Below are 17,901 nucleotides of genomic sequence, written 5' to 3'. Positions count from 1 at the left end.
ATGTGGGGGGGGGGGCTGCTGACAATTTGCCTAGGGTGCTGAGAAACCTTGCACCGGCCCTGAGTAAATGTATTTCATATGTCACAACGATAGATATATTCATAGATAGATTGGTTATACTAATCTATGTATATCGATTCTAGAACATTATGTTATGCGTGATTGCCCTGGTTGCTGTATCCTTTTGCAACCAATAGGATGTGCAGGTATGTTTCTTATACGATATTTTTTGTGTGCTGGGTTACATGATACTTCATAGGTGACTATGGGGGACATTTACTAAGCAGTAATAAGAGCAGAGACGTGAGCCAGTGGAGAAGTTACCCATGGCAACCAATCAGTACTGAAGTAACATCTATAATTTGCATACTATAAAATGATACAGAGCTGCCGATTGGTTGATGGGGCCACATCTCCACTGGCTCACTTCTCCGCTCTTATCACTGCTTAGTAAATGTCCCCCTATGTTTGATATCTGATATGTTGTTACCCTAGGCACTGGTTATCTGCTATCTCTAGTTATGTCCAGTAATGGTTTTCCAGAGTGCCCTAGTCTGTGCTTACTTTTAGAGATGAGCGCCGGAAATTTTTCGGGTTTTGTGTTTTGGTTTTGGGTTCGGTTCCGCGGCCGTGTTTTGGGTTCGACCGCGTTTTGGCAAAACCTCACCGAATTTTTTTTGTCGGATTCGGGTGTGTTTTGGATTCGGGTGTTTTTTTCAAAAAACACTAAAAAACAGCTTAAATCATAGAATTTGGGGGTCATTTTGATCCCAAAGTATTATTAACCTCAAAAACCATAATTTACACTCATTTTCAGTCTATTCTGAATACCTCACACCTCACAATATTATTTTTAGTCCTAAAATTTGCACCTAGGTCGCTGGATGACTAAGCTAAGCGACCCTAGGAGCCCATCGGGCCCATCTAGGAGTGTCACTGCAGTGTCACGCAGGATGTCCCTTCCAAAAAACCCTCCCCAAACAGCACATGACGCAAAGAAAAAAAGAGGCGCAATGAGGTAGCTGTGTGAGTAAGATAAGCGACCCTAGTGGCCGACACAAACACCGGGCCCATCTAGGAGTGTCACTGCAGCACATGACGCAAAGAAAAATTAAAGAAAAAAGAGGTGCAAGATGGAATTGTCCTTGGGCCCTCCCACCCACCCTTATGTTGTATAAACAGGACATGCACACTTTAACCAACCCATCATTTCAGTGACAGGGTCTGCCACACGACTGTGACTGAAATGACGGGTTGGTTTGGACCCCCACCAAAAAAGAAGCAATTAATCTCTCCTTGCACAAACTGGCTCTACAGAGGCAAGATGTCCACCTCATCATCATCCTCCAATATATCACCGTGTACATCCCCCTCCTCACAGATTATCAATTCGTCCCCTCTGGAATCCACCATCTCAGCTCCCTGTGTACTTTGTGGAGGCAATTGCTGCTGGTCAATGTCTCCACGGAGGAATTGATTATAATTCATTTTAATGAACATCATCTTCTCCACATTTTCTGGATGTAACCTCGTACGCCGATTGCTGACAAGGTGAGCGGCGGCACTAAACACTCTTTCGGAGTACACACTTGTGGGAGGGCAACTTAGGTAGAATAAAGCCAGTTTGTGCAAGGGCCTCCAAATTGCCTCTTTTTCCTGCCAGTATAAGTACGGACTGTGTGACGTGCCTACTTGGATGCGGTCACTCATATAATCCTCCACCATTCTTTCAATGGTGAGAGAATCATATGCAGTGACAGTAGACGACATGTCCGTAATCGTTGTCAGGTCCTTCAGTCCGGACCAGATGTCAGCATCAGCAGTCGCTCCAGACTGCCCTGCATCACCGCCAGCGGGTGGGCTCGGAATTCTGAGCCTTTTCCTCGCACCCCCAGTTGCGGGAGAATGTGAAGGAGGGGATGTTGACAGGTCGCGTTCCGCTTGACTTGACAATTTTCTCACCAGCAGGTCTTTCAACCCCAGCAGACTTGTGTCTGCCAGAAAGAGAGATCCAAGGAAGGCTTTAAATCTAGGATCGAGCACGGTGGCCAAAATGTAGTGCTCTGATTTCAACAGATTGACCACCCGTGAATCCTTGTTAAGCGAATTAAGGGCTCCATCCACAAGTCCCACATGCCTAGCGGAATCGCTCCGTGTTAGCTCCTCCTTCAATGTCTCCAGCTTCTTCTGCAAAAGCCTGATGAGGGGAATGACCTGACTCAGGCTGGCAGTGTCTGAACTGACTTCACGTGTGGCAAGTTCAAAGGGCATCAGAACCTTGCACAACGTTGAAATCATTCTCCACTGCACTTGAGACAGGTGCATTCCACCTCCTATATCGTGCTCAATTGTATAGGCTTGAATGGCCTTTTGCTGCTCCTCCAACCTCTGAAGCATATAGAGGGTTGAATTCCACCTCGTTACCACTTCTTGCTTCAGATGATGGCAGGGCAGGTTCAGTAGTTTTTGGTGGTGCTCCAGTCTTCTGTACGTGGTGCCTGTACGCCGAAAGTGTCCCGCAATTCTTCTGGCCACCGACAGCATCTCTTGCACGCCCCTGTCGTTTTTTAAAAAATTCTGCACCACCAAATTCAAGGTATGTGCAAAACATGGGACGTGCTGGAATTTGCCCATATTTAATGCACACACAATATTGCTGGCGTTGTCCGATGCCACAAATCCACAGGAGAGTCCAACTGGGGTAAGCCATTCCGCGATGATCTTCCTCAGTTGCCGTAAGAGGTTTTCAGCTGTGTGCGTATTCTGGAAAGCGGTGATACAAAGCGTAGCCTGCCTAGGAAAGAGTTGGCGTTTGCGAGATGCTGCTACTGGTGCCGCCGCTGCTGTTCTTGCGGCGGGAGTCCATACATCTACCCAGTGGGCTGTCACAGTCATATAGTCCTGACCCTGCCCTGCTCCACTTGTCCACATGTCCGTGGTTAAGTGGACATTGGGTACAACTGCATTTTTTAGGACACTGGTGAGTCTTTTTCTGACGTCCGTGTACATTCTCGGTATCGCCTGCCTAGAGAAGTGGAACCTAGATGGTATTTGGTAACGGGGGCACACTGCCTCAATAAATTGTCTAGTTCCCTGTGAACTAACGGCGGATACCGGACGCACGTCTAACACCAACATAGTTGTCAAGGCCTCAGTTATCCGCTTTGCAGCAGGATGACTGCTGTGATATTTCATCTTCCTCGCATAGGACTGTTGGACAGTCAATTGCTTACTGGAAGTAGTACAAGTGGGCTTACGACTTCCCCTCTGGGATGACCATCGACTCCCAGCAGCAACAACAGCAGCGCCAGCAGCAGTAGGCGTTACACGCAAGGATGCATCGGAGGAATCCCAGGCAGGAGAGGACTCGTCAGAATTGCCAGTGACATGGCCTGCAGGACTATTGGCATTCCTGGGGAAGGAGGAAATTGACACTGAGGGAGTTGGTGGGGTGGTTTGCGTGAGCTTGGTTACAAGAGGAAGGGATTTACTAGTCAGTGGACTGCTTCCGCTGTCGCCCAAAGTTTTTGAACTTGTCACTGACTTATTATGAATGCGCTGCAGGTGACGTATAAGGGAGGATGTTCCGAGGTGGTTAACGTCCTTACCCCTACTTATTACAGCTTGACAAAGGCAACACACGGCTTGACACCTGTTGTCCGCTTTTCTGTTGAAATACCTCCACACTGAAGAGCTGATTTTTTTGGTATTTTCACCAGGCATGTCAACGGCCATATTCCTCCCACGGACAACAGGTGTCTCCCCGGGTGCCTGACTTAAACAAACCACCTCACCATCAGAATCCTCCTGGTCAATTTCCTCCCCAGCGCCAGCAACACCCATATCCTCCTCATCCTGGTGTACTTCAACACTGACATCTTCAATCTGACTATCAGGAACTGGACTGCGGGTGCTCCTTCCAGCACTTGCAGGGGGCGTGCAAATGGTGGAAGGCGCATGCTCTTCACGTCCAGTGTTGGGAAGGTCAGGCATCGCAACCGACACAATTGGACTCTCCTTGTGGATTTGGGATTTCGAAGAACGCACAGTTCTTTGCGGTGCTTTTGCCAGCTTGAGTCTTTTCAGTTTTCTAGCGAGAGGCTGAGTGCTTCCATCCTCATGTGAAGCTGAACCACTAGCCATGAACATAGGCCAGGGCCTCAGCCGTTCCTTGCCACTCCGTGTGGTAAATGGCATATTGGCAAGTTTACGCTTCTCCTCCGACAATTTTATTTTAGGTTTTGGAGTCCTTTTTTTACTGATATTTGGTGTTTTGGATTTGACATGCTCTGTACTATGACATTGGGCATCGGCCTTGGCAGACGACGTTGCTGGCATTTCATCGTCTCGGCCATGACTAGTGGCAGCAGCTTCAGCACGAGGTGGAAGTGGATCTTGATCTTTCCCTAATTTTGGAACCTCAACATTTTTGTTCTCCATATTTTAATAGGCACAACTAAAAGGCACCTCAGGTAAACAATGGAGATGGATGGATACTAGTATACTTATGGATGGACTGCCGAGTGCCGACACAGAGGTAGCTACAGCCGTGGACTACCGTACTGTACTGTCTGCTGCTAATATAGACTGGTTGATAATGAGATGTAGTATGTATAAAGAAGAAAGAAAAAAAAAACCACGGGTAGGTGGTATACAATTATGGATGGACTGCCGAGTGCCGACACAGAGGTAGCTACAGCCGTGGACTACCGTACTGTACTGTGTCTGCTGCTAATATAGACTGGATGATAATGAGATGCAGTATGTATAAAGAAGAAAGAAAAAAAAAACCACGGGTAGGTGGTATACAATTATGGATGGACTGCCGAGTGCCGACACAGAGGTAGCTACAGCCGTGGACTACCGTACTGTACTGTGTCTGCTGCTAATATAGACTGGATGATAATGAGATGTAGTATGTATAAAGAAGAAAGAAAAAAAAACCACGGGTAGGTGGTATACAATTATGGATGGACTGCCGAGTGCCGACACAGAGGTAGCTACAGCCGTGGACTACCGTACTGTACTGTGTCTGCTGCTAATATAGACTGGATGATAATGAGATGTAGTATGTATAAAGAAGAAAGAAAAAAAAACCACGGGTAGGTGGTATACAATTATGGATGGACTGCCGAGTGCCGACACAGAGGTAGCTACAGCCGTGGACTACCGTACTGTACTGTGTCTGCTGCTAATATAGACTGGTTGATAATGAGATGTAGTATGTATAAAGAAGAAAGAAAAAAAAAACCACGGGTAGGTGGTATACAATTATGGATGGACTGCCGAGTGCCGACACAGAGGTAGCTACAGCCGTGGACTACCGTACTGTACTGTGTCTGCTGCTAATATAGACTGGATGATAATGAGATGTAGTATGTATAAAGAAGAAAGAAAAAAAAACCACGGGTAGGTGGTATACAATTATGGATGGACTGCCGAGTGCCGACACAGAGGTAAGCTACAGCCGTGGACTACCGTACTGTACTGTGTCTGCTGCTAATATAGACTGGTTGATAATGAGATGTAGTATGTATAAAGAAGAAAGAAAAAAAAACCACGGGTAGGTGGTATACAATTATGGATGGACTGCCGAGTGCCGACACAGAGGTAGCTACAGCTGTGGACTACCGTACTGTACTGTGTCTGCTGCTAATATAGACTGGATGATAATGAGATGTAGTATGTATAAAGAAGAAAGAAAAAAAAACCACGGGTAGGTGGTATACAATTATGGATGGACTGCCGAGTGCCGACACAGAGGTAGCTACAGCCGTGGACTACCGTACTGTACTGTGTCTGCTGCTAATATAGACTGGTTGATAATGAGATGTAGTATGTATAAAGAAGAAAGAAAAAAAAACCACGGGTAGGTGGTATACAATTATGGATGGACTGCCGAGTGCCGACACAGAGGTAGCTACAGCCGTGGACTACCGTACTGTACTGTGTCTGCTGCTAATATAGACTGGATGATAATGAGATGTAGTATGTATAAAGAAGAAAGAAAAAAAAACCACGGGTAGGTGGTATACAATTATGGATGGACTGCCGAGTGCCGACACAGAGGTAGCTACAGCCGTGGACTACCGTACTGTACTGTGTCTGATGCTAATATAGACTGGATGATAATGAGATGTAGTATGTATAAAGAAGAAATAAAGAAAAAAACCACGGGTAGGTGGTATACAATTATGGATGGACTGCCGAGTGCCGACACAGAGGTAGCTACAGCCGTGGACTACCGTACTGTACTGTGTCTGCTGCTAATATAGACTGGATGATAATGAGATGTAGTATGTATAAAGAAGAAAGAAAAAAAAACCACGGGTAGGTGGTATACAATTATGGATGGACTCCCGAGTGCCGACACAGAGGTAGCTACAGCCGTGGACTACCGTACTGTACTGTGTCTGCTGCTAATATAGACTGGATGATAATGAGATGTAGTATGTATAAAGAAGAAAGAAAAAAAAACCACGGGTAGGTGGTATACAATTATGGATGGACTGCCGAGTGCCGACACAGAGGTAGCTACAGCCGTGGACTACCGTACTGTACTGTGTCTGCTGCTAATATAGACTGGTTGATAATGAGATGTAGTATGTATAAAGAAGAAAGAAAAAAAAACCCACGGGTAGGTGGTATACAATTATGGATGGACTGCCGAGTGCCGACACAGAGGTAGCTACAGCCGTGGACTACCGTACTGTACTGTGTCTGCTGCTAATATAGACTGGATGATAATGAGATGTAGTATGTATAAAGAAGAAAGAAAAAAAACCACGGGTAGGTGGTATACAATTATGGATGGACTGCCGAGTGCCGACACAGAGGTAAGCTACAGCCGTGGACTACCGTACTGTACTGTGTCTGCTGCTAATATAGACTGGTTGATAATGAGATGTAGTATGTATAAAGAAGAAAGAAAAAAAAACCACGGGTAGGTGGTAAACAATTATGGATGGACTGCCGAGTGCCGACACAGAGGTAGCTACAGCCGTGGACTACCGTACTGTACTGTGTCTGCTGCTAATATAGACTGGATGATAATGAGATGTAGTATGTATAAAGAAGAAAGAAAAAAAAAACCACGGGTAGGTGGTATACAATTATGGATGGACAGCCGAGTGCCGACACAGAGGTAGCTACAGCCGTGGACTACCGTACTGTACTGTGTCTGCTGCTAATATAGACTGGTTGATAATGAGATGTAGTATGTATAAAGAAGAAAGAAAAAAAAAACACGGGTAGGTGGTATACAATTATGGATGGACTGCCGAGTGCCGAGTGCCGACACAGAGGTAGCTACAGCCGTGGACTACCGTACTGTACTGTGTCTGCTGCTAATATAGACTGGATGATAATGAGATGTAGTATGTATAAAGAAGAAAGAAAAGAAAAACCACGGGTAGGTGGTATACAATTATGGATGGACTGCCGAGTGCCGACACAGAGGTAGCTACAGCCGTGGACTACCGTACTGTACTGTGTCTGCTGCTAATATAGACTGGATGATAATGAGATGTAGTATGTATGTATAAAGAAGAAAGAAAAAAAAAACCACGGGTAGGTGGTATACAATTATGGATGGACTGCCGAGTGCCGACACAGAGGTAGCTACAGCCGTGAACTACCGTACTGTGTCTGCTGCTAATATAGACTGGTTGATAATGAGATGTAGTATGTATAAAGAAGAAAGAAAAAAAAAAACCACGGGTAGGTGGTATACAATTATGGATGGACTGCCGAGTGCCGACACAGAGGTAGCTACAGCCGTGGACTACCGTACTGTACTGTGTCTGCTGCTAATATAGACTGGATGATAATGAGATGTAGTATGTATAAAGAAGAAAGAAAAAAAAAACCACGGGTAGGTGGTATACAATTATGGATGGACTGCCGAGTGCCGACACAGAGGTAGCTACAGCCGTGAACTACCGTACTGTGTCTGCTGCTAGTATAGACTGGATGATAAATAATGATATAAAAAATATATATATATCACTACTGCAGCCGGACAGGTATATATTATATAATGATGGACCTGCTGGACACTGTCTGTCAGCAGAATGAGTTTTTTAATTTTTATAGAATAAAAAAACACCACACAAGTCACACGATGAGTGTACTTTTTCAGGCAGACATTCAATCACAATATACTATACTGGTGGTCAGTGTGGTCAGGTCACTGGTCACAGTGGTCAGTGGTCAGTCACACTGGCAGTGGCACTCTGGCAGCAAAAGTGTGCACTGTTTAATATGTACTCCTGGCTCCTGCTATAACCTATAACTGCTCCCCAGTCTCCCCCACAATTAAGCTGTGTGAGCACAGTCAGATATTATACATAGATGATGCAGCACACTGGGCTGAGCACAGATATGGTATGTGAGTGTGACTTAGTCACTGTGTATCGTTTTTTTCAGGCAGAGAACAAGAACAGAACGGATTATTAAATAATAATAAATTATAAAACTGCACTGGTGGTCAGGTCACTGGTCATCAGTCACTAGTATAACTCCTCCTAAGCTCCAGTAAGTAAATGAAGTGTCTCACTCTCACTCTCCTATCTATTTTAATTTCTAAACGGAGAGGACGCCAGCCACGTCCTCTCCCTATCAATCTCAATGCACGTGTGAAAATGGCCGCGACGCGCGGCTCCTCATATAGAATCCGAGTCTCGCGATAGAATCCGAGCCTCGCGAGAATCCGACAGCGTGATGATGACGTTCGGGCGCGCTCGGGTTAACCGAGCAAGGCGGGAAGATCCGAGTCGCTCGGACCCGTGTAAAAAAACATGAAGTTCGGGCGGGTTCGGATTCAGAGAAACCGAACCCGCTCATCTCTACTTACTTTATCCCTTCCTTTGTAACGAGAATGTGGATGGTTTCTGATGACGACAAGTGAGTTCTACACGCTGTTATGTAGTATAACTGTTTGAGGGACAGTTTGAAACTGCACTTATCTGGTGGCTAATAGGCATGCTTCACTCATAGATTGTGGTGATGGTTAATTTAGTCCCTTGTTGATATTATGCTCACTATGTGGCCTGGGAGGCTGAGTACTGAATACACGTGTCTTTGTTCTTTTTTTAGATCTACTATATATGTATGAATTATATGCGTTCACTAATCTGATGTATTGCCGGTCTTGAAAAAGGTTCGTTATCAAACCGCAACGTCAGCTACAAGGCAATTAATGACGACAATAAATTACTCATGTTAATCCTCTTGGACTGACCTTTATTAGTGAGAGTGCACCCTCCACCAAGTGGAACTTTCGATATATATATATATATATATATATATATATACTGTATGTATGTATATATATATATATATATATATATATATATACTGTGTATATGTATATATATATATATATTAATAATGTCTCCTCTTAGGCACCTCTTTTCCAATGAATACATATTCAACCTAGTAAGCCTTTCCTCGTAATCCAGTCCCTCTAGCCCTTTAAATAATTTAGTAGCTCGTCTTTGAACCCTTTCGAGTTCACCAATATCTTTTTTATACAGTGGTGCCCAAAACTGAACAGAGTATTCTAGGTGCGGACGTACCAATGATTTATACAGCGGCAGGATTACATCCTCGTCCCTTGTCTCAATTCCCCGTTTTATGCACGCTAGCACCTTACTTGCCTTTTTTACTGCGCTTTGACATTGTGTACGGTTATTAAGCCTATTATCAATGAGTACTCCCAAATATGTTTCCAATACTGTTACCCCTAGACTTTCCCCAATTAATATATAGGATGCGAGTTTGTTTTTAGTCCTGAAATGCATAACCTTGCATTTTTCTAAATTGAACTTCATTCTCCTTTTAGACGCCCTGGTTTCAAGTTTAGATAAATCATTCTGCAGAGACTCCATGTCTATTTCTGAATTAATTACCCTACACAGAATAGTATCATCTGCAAAGATTGACATTGTGCTTTCCAGGCCTATTTATAGGTTATTGATAAATATGTTGAACAGTAGAGGCCTGAGTATGGATCCGTGTGGTATTCCGCTGACTACTGGGGTCCAGCTTGAGGACTTCCCATTGACCACTACTCGCTGTACCCTGTTATCCAGCTACTTATCTATGTACAAACAGTTTTTCCTAGGCAAGCTCCTTTAATTTGATGATCAGTCTCCTGTGAGGCACTGTATCGAAGGCTTTTGCAAAATCTAAGTAGACCACATCCACTGCTTTTCCCTGGTCGAGATTATTGCTCACTTCCTCGTAGAAGCTCATTAAGTTAGTTTGACATAACCTGTCCCTCACAAACCCATGTTGGTTCTTGCTAATAATCATAGCGGTCTATAGATACTCCTGTATGCTGTCCCTTAGAATTTCTTCCAATATTTTCCCCACTATAGACGTCAAACTAACCGGTCTGTAGTTACCCAAGTGTATGTAGGGAGCTGTACAAGCAAAGATGGTGATGAGAGCATAATAAAAATGTATAATTCTTGTGTGGAGTGTAACAGGATGAGGAGGATATGTGTGTATTACTACTATCTGAACCTGAGGATGTTGATGATGTTATGTGTGTAAGACAGCCACCAGTGGCTGCAGTTCTTGCCCGTGATAAAAAGATTAGTTTTACTAAAATCCTGAAAACATTGTGGGGAGTACATTAGATTTATGTTACAAGATTATAATATAATTAACACCCTCGTCAAAACCATTAAGTAGTGATTGGAGGTAGTTCTTCCCAAAAATTTTTTGTGGGGGCCCAAACAAGGCAATCACTTCAGCTGCAAAAGTGACAGTCCCTGTCCCTGAAGTGCTTGGTTTGTTAAACTGTACATGTCCTTTTTAATATCCTACATAAGGCTGAGTGGGATAGCCCAAAGACAATTCCATCTTGCGCCAGTTTTAATTTCTGCACGGTTGTGTGGCTATGTTTCATAGATGTGCTAAAAACTGCCGTGCTCTGTCAGTTAGAAACCAGTCAGCTCACTGCAGCCTTTGGCCTAAAGCAGATGAAAATAATATTGTGACCTGTGAGGTGGTCAAAACTGATTGGAAATTAAGGTTATTGAGGTTAGTAATACTGTAGGAACAAAAATAGACCAAATTTATTTGATTGTAGCTGTTTTTATGAAAAACAAAACACACAACGGTGATTTTGGCAGAACCAAATCCATATCCGAAACATGAAGGCAATACAGATCCAAAACGAAACGCAAACCCAAAACACGAGGGTCAGCGCACATCTGTAGTTGAAACACAGTCATTAACTGAAAAAGAAACAGCTGTGTAGGAGACTTAGGCTGTAGGAGGCCTGTGTGAGGTGAGGACCACCAGCCATTATTTAAATGCACTGCACTGGGAGGCTTGGGACTGTTGCAGACTGAAAGAGTAGTGGAGTAGAAGCAGGGGGGTGGGACTGCACATCAAACAGTCAGTGCTAGCCAGGCCAGCAGCATGGGGAGAGAAAGAGAGGAGAGGATGGAGGAGCCACAACAGACAGTGAGTGTACCTACCCTGTAAGGTAAGAGAGAGGAAAGGGGGGCCACTATATTGTCTGTGTATATTTCTGTATATGTGTGATCATGTAAGTGTATGTACAGTATAAATGTCTGATTACTGTATGTGTGTTAAAGTTTGTATATGTGTGTGTCTGACTGTATGTGTGTAAATGTATTTGTGACTATATGCGTGCATGTGTGCAACTGTATTTGTATATATGTGTGATTGTATATATGTTTGTGTATATGTGTGAAACAGTATATATGTATGTACAGTATGTGTGTGTGTGATTATCAGTGGGATTTACTAATGGCAAAATTAGGTTTGACCGTATTCCCCATATGTATCAAATTCCAGAAAGCAAAACTTTCTGGAGCTTGTACCCGGTTCTATAGATGTTGTTGTCTATAGAAACCTATGGGCTTCTTTACTTATAAATCACAAAGGATACCCAATAGGATTTCTCTTATTGGGGCAGATATATTAAGCCTGGAGAAGGCATAAAGGAGTGATAAAGCGGTGATAAGTGCAAGGTGATAATGCACCAGTCAATCAGCTCCAATATGTAAATTGACAGTTATGAGCTGATTGACTGGTGTGTTATCACCTTGCACTTATCACTGCTTTATGACTTCTTTATGCCTTCTCCAAGCTTAATATATCTGCCCCATTGTCCCCTGCAGCCGACCTTGCACAGTAGTACTCCCAGGACATAAACCCTAAAGTCCTCATATTGCAAAGGACAGCTCTTATCAGAAAAACTGTCCATTGCGTAAATAATCACAAATCTTCATGCATATGGCATTAATACATGCCGCTATGCATACAGCAAGCAAACACCCCAATTTTGATGGGCCTAAGTTGTATTTTGGAGGGACAGGTACCGAGGGAACTCTATAATCTGCTGTGCGAGGCTAGGTAAGAGATATACACACCTCCAGTGTGACATGAAATGGGTACACGGGGTGTGGCCATACCCCCTTTGATTGTGTGCACCAAAGGCTTGTGCACAAGAACCCGATCCCCAAGACACAAATTATGCTCTTTAGGGCCACCACCAGTCTTAAGTGCCCCAGGCCCCCCAAAGCCTTAATCCAGCTCTGTTGTTACATGCAAAAAAGCAAGAACCAATGATATTGGGGGTAATTCCAAGTTGATCGCAGCAGGAATTTTGTTAGCAGTTGGGCAAAACCATGTGCACTGCAGGGGAGGCAGATATAACATGTGTAGAGAGAGTTAGATTTGGGTGGGTTATTTTGTTTCTGTGCAGGGTAAATACTGCCTGCTTTATTTTTACACTGCAAATTAGATTGCAGATTGAACACACCACACCCAAATCTAACTCTCTCTGCACATGTTATATCTGCCTCCCCTGCAGTGCACATGGTTTTGCCCAACTGCTAAAAAATTTCCTGCTGTGATCAACTTGGAATTACCCCCATTGTGTAATAAATAATCATGTTAAAGTGAAAAAAAACTACAGTAGGTGTAACAAAATTTTAGTTTAGTAAGAATAGTATATAGAAATATATATGTGTATATATATATATATATATATATTTATAATTGTACCCATTTTTTTATTTAATATTATATACATTTTAATATGAATAAAATACATATTAAGGCTGACACAATAGCTAATTAATTAATGTGATATACAGTATTAATAGCTGTGATGAAATGTGTAGGTGTAAATATGAAAACTGACTGGTGAATAAAAAGCTGTATGTATGTAAAAATGAAAAGTGACAAAATAAAAAAAAAATGAAATAAATAATGAATGTCATAGATGCAAGTGTTAAAGAATATATCAAGGAACATAAACAATAATGGAAATATTATTACGAAAAATTATTCTAAATAATTAATTATAAAAGAATACTATAAGAATAATATCACAAATAATGTTTTAAAAAAATAAAGAATTTCTTTGTTATAATATTAAGGGACTTATGGAAGAAGTAACAAAAAAATATAAGAAAAGTGTATGATGATAATATGCATAGATGAAGAAAAACCTAAGAGCTTTCATGAGTACTGCAAATTATGAGTAATATTAGTTGCAAGTAATTATATGGCCATCTTTTATGTACTCATTCAACCTGAAAGGAGCCAGACTTCCCAATTTGAAAGGCCTTCCTGCCTCCCATCTCTTTCCACTCCAATCTGTCTCAATGCTGCTTCCCGGCTCATTTTCCTCTCCAAATATACTACAGCTGCCTACCCTCTCCTTACAAGCCCTGCATTGGCTACCCTTCCCATTCAGAACCCAATTCAAACCTGTTGCCATTTAAAACCGTCTTCTCCCAAACTATTACTTCCTCTCACTCCCACATCCAAGACTTTACCAGTGCTGCTCCCTTCTTCTGGATCTATCTAGCTCTCCTTACTAGACTGCCCACCTATCTACAAATGGGCTCTCAAGACTAGTGATGTGCACCGGACATTTTTCGGGTTTTGTGTTTTGGTTTTGGATTCGGTTCCGCGGCCGTGATTTGGATTCGGACGCGTTTTGGCAAAACCTCCCTGAAAATTTTTTGTCGGATTCGGGTGTGTTTTCGATTCTGGTGTTTTTTTTTTACAAAAAAACCCTCAAAAACAGCTTAAATCATAGAATTTGCGGGTCATTTTGATCCCGTAGTATTATTAACCTCTATAACCATAATTTCCACTCATATCCAGTCTATTCTGAACACCTCACACCTCACAATATTATTTTTAGTCCTAAAATTTGCACCAAGGTCGCTGGATGACTAAGCTAAGCGACCCAAGTGGCTGACACAAACACCTGGCCCATCTAGGAGTGGCACTGCAGTGTCAGACAGGATGGCAGATTTAAAAAATAGTCCCCAAACAGCACATGATGCAAAGAAAAAAAGAGGTGCAATGAGTTAGCTGTGTGACTAAGCTAAGCGACCCAAGTGGCCGACACAAACACCTGGCCCATCTAGGAGTGGCACTGCAGTGTCAGACAGGATGGCACTTCAAAAAATAGTCCCCAAACAGCACATGATGCAAAGAATAAAAGAGGTGCAATGAGGTAGCTGTGTGACTAAGCTAAGCGACCCAAGTGGCCGACACAAACACCTGGCCCATCTAGGAGTGGCACTGCAGTTTTCTAGCGAGAGGATGAGTGCTTCCATTCTCATGTGAATCTGAACCACTAGCCATGAACATAGGCCAGGGCCTCAGCCGTTCCTTGCCACTTCGTGTCGTACATGGCATATTGGCAAGTTTACGCTTCTCATCAGACGCTTTTAATTTTGATTTTTGGGTCATATTACTGAACTTTTGTAGTATATTTGACGACACAGAGGTAGAGCAGTGGCCTACTGTACCGTACTGCTATATATTATATACTGGTGGTCAGCAAAATTCTGCACTGTCCTCCTACTATATATACTGCGCAAAACTTAAATGCACCGCAGGTATGGGTGGATAGTATACTTGACGACACAGAGGTAGGTAGAGCAGTGGACTACTGTACCGTACTGCTATATATTATATACTGGTGGTCAGCAAAATTATGCACTGTCCTCCTACTATATATATACTGCGGAAAACTTAAATGCACCACAGGTATGGATGGATAGTATACTTGACAACACAGAGGTAGGTAGAGCAGTGGACTACTGTACCGTTCTGCTATATATTATATACTGGTGGTCAGCAAAATTATGCACTGTCCTCCTACTATATATATACTGCGCAAAACTTAAATGCACCACAGGTATGGATGGATAGTATACTTGACGACACAGAGGTAGGTAGAGCAGTGGACTCCTGTACCGTACTGCTATATATTATATACTGGTGGTCAGCAAACTGTGCAAAACTGAAATGCACCACAGGTATGGATGGATAGTATACTTGACGACACAGAGGTAGGTAGAGCAGTGGCCTACTGTACCGTACTGCTATATATTATATACTGGTGGTCAGCAAACTGTGCAAAACTGAAATGCACCACAGGTATGGATGGATAGTATACTTGACGACACAGAGGTAGGTAGAGCAGTGGACTACTGTACCGTACTGCTATATATTATATACTGGTGGTCAGCAAAATTATGCACTGTCCTCCTACTATATATATACTGTGCAAAACTTAAATGCACCACAGGTATGGATGGATAGTATACTTGACGACACAGAAGTAGGTAGAGCAGTGGACTACTGTACCGTACTGCTATATATTATATACTGGTGGTCAGCAAAATTATGCACTGTACTCCTACTATATACTACAATGCAGCACAGATATGGAGCGTTTTTCAGGCAGAGAACGTATAATACTGGTGGTCACTGGTCAGCAAAACTCTGCACTGTACTCCTCCTATATAATACTGCTGGTCCTCAGTCCCCACAATAAAGTAGTGTGAGCACAGATATATGCAGCACACTGAGCACAGATATGGAGCATTTTTCAGGCAGAGAACGTATAATACTGGTGGTCACTGGTCAGCAAAACTCTGCACTGTACTCCTCCTATATCATACTGCTGGTCCCCAGTCCCCACAATAAAGCAGTGTGAGCACAGATATATGCAGCACACTGAGCACAGATATGGAGCGTTTTTCAGGCAGAGAATGTATAATACTGGTGGTCACTGGTCAGCAAAACTCTGCACTGTACTCCTCCTATATAATACTGCTGGTCCCCAGTCCCCACAATAAAGCAGTGTGAGCACAGATATATGCAGCGACTGAGCACAGATATGGAGCGTTTTTCAGGCAGAGAACGTATAATACTGGTGGTCACTGGTTAGCAAAACTCTGCACTGTACTCCTCCTATAATACTGCTGGTCCCCAGAATAAAGATATTTGCAGCCCCCTGAAAGTTCTGAAACAAAGTGAGAGGACGCCATCCACGTCCTCTCACTGTCATTTCCAATGCACGAGTGAAAAATGGCGGCGACGCGCGGCTCCTTATATAGAATCCGAATCTCGCGAGAATCCGACAGCGGGATGATGACGTTCGGGCGCGCTCGGGTTAACCGAGCAATACTGGAGTATCCGAGTATGCCTCGGACCCGTGTAAAATGGGTGAAGTTCGGGGGGGTTCGGATTCCGAGGAACCGAACCCGCTCATCACTACTTAAGACCCACTTCACATATTGTAAAACATGTACAGTCCAGTGTGATCCTGCACTCTAAGAGTTAATAGACTCTTAAGCTTTGCTCCCGTGCCTTTCTTAAGGGGGAGGCACCCTCCACATTCAGTACATACAGCAAGACCAGGAAGGGATGTGATCAATTTACCTACAATCAAAATCCTGACGGTCAAAATACCGACAATCATTGACAGATTGTCAAAATACCGACAAGGTCAACATACCGACATTTAAATATGACAAGGTAAAAATACTGACATTTAAAATGTCGACAGGTCAAAAAGTCAACATGAGTTTTCATTATTTTTTCATTGAAACCGACTTGTTCATACTTTACCATCCCAGTGGACCCTGAGGGAGAATATAATAGTTTGGCGAGCATAGCGAGGCACCGTGCCTGAAGCATGGCGAGCGCAGGCAGCCATGCGAGGCGATGCAATATACTTATACGGTGTCCATCAACTTTGTAACCTATCGACATTAAATATCGGTATTTTGACCTTGTCAGTATTTTGTCGGGATTTTGACATTAACAGGATTTTGACCATTGGTCAATTGTTGTCGGTACTTTGACTGTCGGGATTTTGATTGTAGGTATATTTCATTTCATTATTTATATATATATATATATATATATATATATATACAAACAAATCTAGAAAACCACAGCACTCGCCACCCCAGAAGCGGGGTGCAGTGTCTGCACTCACCACTCACAAGGTGGGGTGCATGCAGCCCATGGCCACCAACCCAAATACATACAGACAGAAAGCTCTTTCTGTCTGTGTATATATATATATATATATATATATATATTAGTGATGTGCACCGGACATTTTTCGGGTTTTGTGTTTTGGTTTTGGATTCGGTTCCGCGGCCGTGATTTGGATTCGGACGCGTTTTGGCAAAACCTCCCTGAAATTTTTTTTGTCGGATACGGGTGTGTTTTCGATTCTGTTGTTTTTTAACAAAAAACCCTCAAAAACAGCTTAAATCATAGAATTTGGGGGTCATTTTGATCCCATAGTATTATTAACCTCTATAACCATAATTTCCACTCATTTCCAGTCTATTCTGAACACCTCAAACCTCACAATATTATTTTTAGTCCTAAAATTTGCACCATGGTCGCTGGATGACTAAGCTAAGCGACCCAAGTGGCCGACACAAATACCTGGCCCATCTAGGAGTGGCACTGCAGTGTCAGACAGGACGGCAGATTTAAAAAATAGTCCCCAAACAGCACATGATGCAAAGAAAAAAAGAGGTGCAATGAGGTAGCTGTGTGACTAAGCTAAGCGAC

Source organism: Pseudophryne corroboree, chromosome 5 (assembly GCF_028390025.1).
Source record: "Pseudophryne corroboree isolate aPseCor3 chromosome 5, aPseCor3.hap2, whole genome shotgun sequence".
NCBI lineage: Eukaryota > Metazoa > Chordata > Amphibia > Anura > Myobatrachidae > Pseudophryne > Pseudophryne corroboree.
The sequence above is the reverse complement of the archived record's forward strand: the minus strand, read 5'-3'. Positions refer to the sequence as shown.